The sequence below is a fragment of the Garra rufa genome, chromosome 12, assembly GCF_049309525.1.
Source record: "Garra rufa chromosome 12, GarRuf1.0, whole genome shotgun sequence".
Lineage (NCBI taxonomy): Eukaryota > Metazoa > Chordata > Actinopteri > Cypriniformes > Cyprinidae > Garra > Garra rufa.
The window spans coordinates 35,378,356-35,385,366 of NC_133372.1; the positions used below are offsets into that span (position 1 = coordinate 35,378,356).

At 35.7% G+C, this 7,011-nt stretch overlaps 1 long non-coding RNA gene across 1 annotated transcript; it reads left to right on the forward strand.

The window, feature by feature from the left end:
- The first annotated feature begins 702 nt into the window (after positions 1-702).
- On the forward strand, positions 703-6,175 carry LOC141346325 (uncharacterized). Its single transcript, XR_012357193.1, has 8 exons — positions 703-846; positions 3,713-3,755; positions 4,150-4,248; positions 4,760-4,825; positions 5,182-5,298; positions 5,433-5,497; positions 5,578-5,792; positions 5,877-6,175. It is a non-coding gene; the product is annotated as an uncharacterized lncRNA (long non-coding RNA).
- The last annotated feature ends 836 nt before the right edge of the window (positions 6,176-7,011 follow it).

Here is a 7,011-nt window from a genome sequence, read left to right on the forward strand (position 1 = left end):
TTTTGTTTGCCTTTTTATACAGCCCTTTTGCCCAGTCTTTGTTTTTGCTAGTTTTAGTTATGTGTTTTTTTTTTTTTGTTTTCTCGTCTCTTGTTGTCTTGTCTTTAGTGTGTGTTTGTAGGTTCCTGCTTGCCTCCTGAGTTTCCTCCACCCGCCTGGCCTCTCCTGTCGTGTGTTCCCCAGCGTACCGTTTGGACTGTCTTCCTGCCCCTTCCTACTATTTGCCCTGTCCAGTCAATAAACTGTTTAAGCTCATTCTGCGTTTGGGTCCTCTCTTGCTAAATCCTGACATATCCTTCAGGCACTTAACAGTTTTAATCAGTTATTGCTGATTCTTGTCTCTTTTATACTTGTTTTCAGGTCATGGCTGTCTAATACAATTTTTAAAGGTTAAAAAAATGATAAAGTTGCATTTATGGCACAATAATTGAAGACGACAGGAGTGAAAATTTCAACCCAGGCTCATTGGCAATACGTGACTCTGCCTACATTTCTGCAGAACCTGAAATACGTATCTCCAGGTACATTTATCTGCACTTTTCGGGTGAACCGTCCACTAGAGGCGCTAATGTGTATTTTTTTTCCTCCTTTTTAAATACACGTTTATTAAAGGTTAGAAAGCAAATTAAACAGTGCTCGGTCTTCTCAGCATACAAAACGTTTGTATTAAACTTGTTAATTCCACATTTTTAAGGTGCCAAAGACACACGTCTCGTCTGGATTTATCCTTTAACTTCGATGGAGAGCAGTTGCGTACAAATACCACGCAGCATCTTCTACGGCAATTACGTCACCAGCCAGGCTCAGTTCGACCAGTCCACCTGATACGTGTACACCTTCAAGCAGGTAAGTGACCGCGACAATCTTTTCATTATTTTAATTATTTCAGTGTTTCTGCATCACTTCCATGGCGTCATGTGTTAAAACGGAAGCTTAGTGGAACAGTTAGCACGGCTGCTAACGTTAGCCTACGATTGACATTAGCCTAAGCATTACCACTGTAACTGTAGTTTTACTATAGTATTTGTAGGATATGCACACTAACCACTAGCTTACTATGGTTTTACCACTGTAATTGTAGTTTTACTATAGTATTTGTAGTATATGCACACTAACCACTAGCTTACTATGTTTTTACCACTGTAACTGTAGTTTTACTATAGTATTTGTAGGATATGCACACTAACCACTAGCTTACTGTGGTTTTACCACTTTAATTGTAGTTTTACTATGGTATTTGTAGTATAAGCACAGTAAACACAATGCTTACTGTGGTTTTACCACTGTAACCGTAGTTTTACTATAGTATTTGTAGTATATGCACACTAACCACTAGCTTAGTATGGTTTTACCACTGTAACCGTAGTTTTACTATAGTATTTGTAGGATATGCACACTAACCACTAGCTTACTGTGGTTTTACCACTGTAACCGTAGTTTTACTATAGTATTTGTAGGATATGCACATTAACCACTAGCTTACTGTGGTTTTACCACTGTAACCGTAGTTTTACTATAGTATTTGTAGGATATGCACACTAACCACTAGCTTACTGTGGTTTTACCACTGTAACCGTAGTTTTACTATAGTATTTGTAGTATATGCACACTAACCACTAGCTTACTATGGTTTTACCACTGTAACTGTAGTTTTACTATAGTATTTGTAGGATATGCACACTAACCACTAGCTTACTGTGGTTTTACCACTGTAACCATAGTTTTACTGTGGTATTTGTAGTATAAGCACAATAAACACAATGCTTACTATGGTTTTACCACTGTAACTGTAGTTTTACTACAGTATTTGTAGTATATGCACACTAACCACAAGCTTACTATAGTTTTACCACTGTAACCGTAGTTTTACTATAGTATTTGTAGGATATGCACACTAACCACTAGCTTACTATAGTTTTACCACTGTAACTGTAGTTTTACTATAGTATTTGTAGTATATGCACACTAACCAGTAGCTTACTATGGTTTTACCACTGTAACCATAGTTTTACTGTGGTATTTGTAGTATATGCACACTAACCACTAGCTTACTATGGTTTTACCACTGTAACTGTAGTTTTACTATAGTATTTGTAGGATATGCACACTAACCACTAGCTTACTGTGGTTTTACCACTGTAACCATAGTTTTACTGTGGTATTTGTAGTATAAGCACAATAAACACAATGCTTACTATGGTTTTACCACTGTAACTGTAGTTTTACTACAGTATTTGTAGTATATGCACACTAACCACAAGCTTACTATAGTTTTACCACTGTAACTGTAGTTTTACTATAGTATTTGTAGGATATGCACACTAACCACTAGCTTACTATAGTTTTACCACTGTAACCGTAGTTTTACTATAGTATTTGTAGGATATGCACACTAACCACAAGCTTACTATAGTTTTACCACTGTAACTGTAGTTTTACTATAGTATTTGTAGGATATGCACACTAACCACTAGCTTACTATAGTTTTACCACTGTAACCGTAGTTTTACTATAGTATTTGTAGGATATGCACACTAACCACTAGCTTACTATAGTTTTACCACTGTAACCGTAGTTTTACTATAGTATTTGTAGGATATGCACACTAACCACTAGCTTACTATAGTTTTACCACTGTAACTGTAGTTTTACTATAGTATTTGTAGTATATGCACACTAACCAGTAGCTTACTATGGTTTTACCACTGTAACCATAGTTTTACTGTGGTATTTGTAGTATAAGCACAGTAAACACAATGCTTACTATGGTTTTACCACTGTAACTGTAGTTTTACTGTGGTATTTGTAGTATAAGCACAGTAAACACAACTCTTACTATGGTTTTACCACTGTAACTGTAGTTTTACTGTGGTATTTGTAGGATATGCACAGTAAACACAACTCTTACTATGGTTTTACCACTGTAACTGTAGTTTTAATATAGTATTTGTAGTATATGCACAGTAAACACAACGCTTACTATGGTTTTACCACTGTAACTGTAGTTTTAATATAGTATTTGTAGGATATGCACACTAACCACTAGCTTACTATGGTTTTACCACTGTAACTGTAGTTTTACTGTGGTATTTGTAGGATATGCACAGTAAACACAACGCTTACTATGGTTTTACCACTGTAACTGTAGTTTTACTATAGTATTTTTAGTATAAGCACAGTAAACACAACGCTTACTATGGTTTTACCACTGTAACTGTAGTTTTAATATAGTATTTGTAGTATATGCACAGTAAACACAACGCTTACTATGGTTTTACCACTGTAACTGTAGTTTTACTATAGTATTTGTAGGATATTTTTTTTTTTTTGGAAACACAACGCTTACTATGGTTTTACCACTGTAACTGTAGTTTTACTATAGTATTTGTAGGATATGCACACTAACCACTAGCTTACTGTGATTTTACCACTGTAACCATAGTTTTACTGTGGTATTTGTAGTATAAGCACAGTAAACACAATGCTTACTATGGTTTTACCACTGTAACTGTAGTTTTAATATAGTATTTGTAGTATATGCACAGTAAACACAACGCTTACTATGGTTTTACCACTGTAACTGTAGCTTTACCATAGTAACTTTGATTTTACGGTGTACTATTTGTAAAGCGCAGTAACCACAATGCCTACCACACTTTTAAATGTTTTTTTGTGAAGTAATTGTAATTCAGTATTTGTTTCTGTCTTGCAGTTATGTCAGATCACCTTCTCCAGCAGCTAAGAAGCCATCTCTGGTAAAAGCCATCACTGTATGAACTGTAATTCATAATTAATTTACATATAGTTTTGCTCTCTCTCTCTCTTTCTGTGGTTCATCATGACATTTTTAAAATGTCATAATTTTGACCAATTCTGTTAGAAAGCTGCTAGAATTAACAGGGAACTTGAACTCAAAGCTCCAAGTGCTGATCTTGAAGAAGCTGTCAAAGAGGCTGAAAAGTCCTTCTATGATTCAATCTTTCACAGTAATGTTGTAGACATTTAGCTATAACTGATTTGCTTTAATCAACGCATCCTTATTGTTAGTGTTAATAATACCTTTCCTTACAGTCCTTCCTCTCAAATATTTTGGTCACAGATTTTGTTTAGCACATTGTCTCAACATGTGTGTATTTCTCTTTGTTTTAGGGTAAAGGGAAGACCAAAGGAAGGCCTGTCATGGGATTTGAATTGGGCCATGTTGTGCATTTCTGGAAAAGACCAAAAGCAAAGGCAAACATTCCAATGGTATGTCAATGTTGGTCTGAGCACCTGGACTGAACTGTACTGCAGTTACATTTTGCACAGCATCTGTACATACCCTACAGCCCCATCAGAAACACCAACCAACAAAGTGTCATGTCGAAATATTAATAACTAATACAATTTACCAAGCCTTGCATGTCTACTGATTATTTTTTTTATTTCTCCTCTAGTCAACACTCACTCCCATCTCTAACTAGTCATGTGAGAAATCAGACCTTCAGTTAATTTGGCCAAATCAGATCACTTAAAGCTGTTCACACCAAGAGCAAGAATTATAATGACTATTTTAATTGTTTATATTTCACACTAACAGAAAATAACATTCTTTTTATCATAAGCGTATGCTGCAGTTATGTTGTCTGCATTTAAATGCTCAGGCTATTTGTGTGGTGGATTTTGATTGGCTGTCAATGTTTTCATTGTTCAACATCTGGAAAAAAAAATTCTGAAAGAGATTCCAACCATATTGTTTCTGTCATTTTATGTCAAATAGCTGCGGTGTGGACTCATCCTTGGTGTGAAGAGGCGTTTAAACTGCTTACAACAAAACCATCAGCAGGTAATCATATTTAAAATAATTCATTTTAGTTTGCTGTTAAATAATTTTTTTTTTCTAATGCTGCTTGCTTCTCATTCTGTTAAACTTACACAATTCTGCCTATTTCTCTTCATCTTATTTCTTTACTCCCTCACTTAACACATTAGTTTGTGCTCTGTTGAAAAATAGAAGCTTAGAGTTTGCATGATGGCCTTTTCTCAGACTCTGAATAGAAATGTATACAGATGAACTCAGGAGACTGCTAGAGTTGCCCGGGAACTTGAGTTTGAAGTATATAATTATAACTGCTTAATTTATATGTTTAAACAACAATAATAATTAAAAATTGGGTCAATAAATATTGTATTGTTTTAAAGATGAAGACCAAAAAAAGCAAAGAAAATCAGTCCCGGCAAGCCAGTCCTGATGAATGAGGAATGAACATGGTCTTCTTGTGCCCAAACACAGAGCTGAAAATTTGCACATTTCTACTGGTATGTATGTATTCAAGCAATGTAGTTATACGGGTTGGGGTTAGGGTTATATGGGGTATAGCAATGGATGTTAATCTCTCAAAAGACAGCCGTTACCATTTTTCACATGCACTTTTTTTTTTTTTTTTTTATAGCTCCTAGAATTGGCAAATCAACTGTGCTATCATCTCTGGAATTTGGGCAGGATTGGCCAAATATGGTGAGTACTAACACCTGCACCTATTCATCAACACTATTTCTCTGGAATTATTGTTGACTTATTGTTTTGTTTGTTTGAAGGAGGGTGAAGCCAGTTGACCATATCAATTCAATGGCCACCAGATGCAGCATTGCAGCCTGAAACCACCAGTAAACTGCGATGAGGACTGCATTCCTGAACAATTCTACTGTGACAGCTCAGATGTTACGGCCCGTAAAAGTAAACTTCACAAATGACAACTGCAAAATAGTTGTGAAGGGATCCATTTGGCTCATATCTCCAACAAGAATCAATGGTAAGTCCAATGCAACAATTAAAAATAAAGATATATATTGTTTATTAATTTACAACACCCTAAATACATGTTATGTCCCTCCAGGATATTTACATCAGTTGGTGTGTGAGGAAAGCATAGAGGACCATCAGAGACTCCAGCCACCAGAGCCATGGATTTTTCTCATCGTTACCATCAGGCAGAAGTTATTGCAGAACCTGCACCAGCAGACACATTTTTCCACAGGCAATTAGACTGCACTGAACTTATACCAGAAACAATACACAGCACATCAAGCTCATATGCACTGCTCTCTATCAGTTGCACTGTCTGGACTCTAACTCGCTATTATTCTGCACCATGACATTCTGTTTGAACTGATTCATTCCACACTGCACTGCAAAGGTATGCGTACTGTGATTATTGTTTTAATGTCATGCTCTCTGTATAGCATACTATTTACCTTATTGTTCTCTACCTGTATTGAGTCCCTTATATGTGTGTGTTGCCTGCATTGAGCATTTGTTGTCTATACTTTCATGCTGCAGTTTTCACAAAAAAATGTCACCACCTGTACACTTGTGATCATGGTATTGTGACAATAAAGTGATATGATTTAAATTGGTCACATGTCTTTTGTCCGTCAGTTGTACTGTAGTGTGCTGGATAACAACTTCAAATTGTTCATGACATGGAAGGAGATTATTAAGATAGGGATATGGATAAGCAAGCAAGAGGAAGAAAACCAAGAGAGCTCTGATGATGAGCAGGAAACTGAATGTGATTCTATGATGCTCAAGACATTTAACCATGCATGCATTTGGGAGGCTTCATCTGGTTAAAATAATATGGTTTTAACATAACCCATTTTTATTTCTCTTGAATATCATTTGTCTTAATAGGCTACTTTAGCTGTCTTTATGATGTAGCACAAAGTATTGGATAATAAAGTATGGTAAATATTCTTTATTAGGAATGTTTGGTAAATACACCATTTAATTGTGTAAACAATACACATAATTACCATGAGTGTTTTAATCAAGATGCGACATTTGGTCATATTAATGACATTCAATACATGAAGGGAAGGCTGAAAGATTCATTAGAAGAGACTGCATGGACTACAGTATATTGCTACAGGCACTTTATGCACAGCTGAGGGTGATGGACCAGGGAAAGATCAACATCAATCCTGTACTGTATAATAAATAAGATGAGCATGCACATTACTGATGTTTTG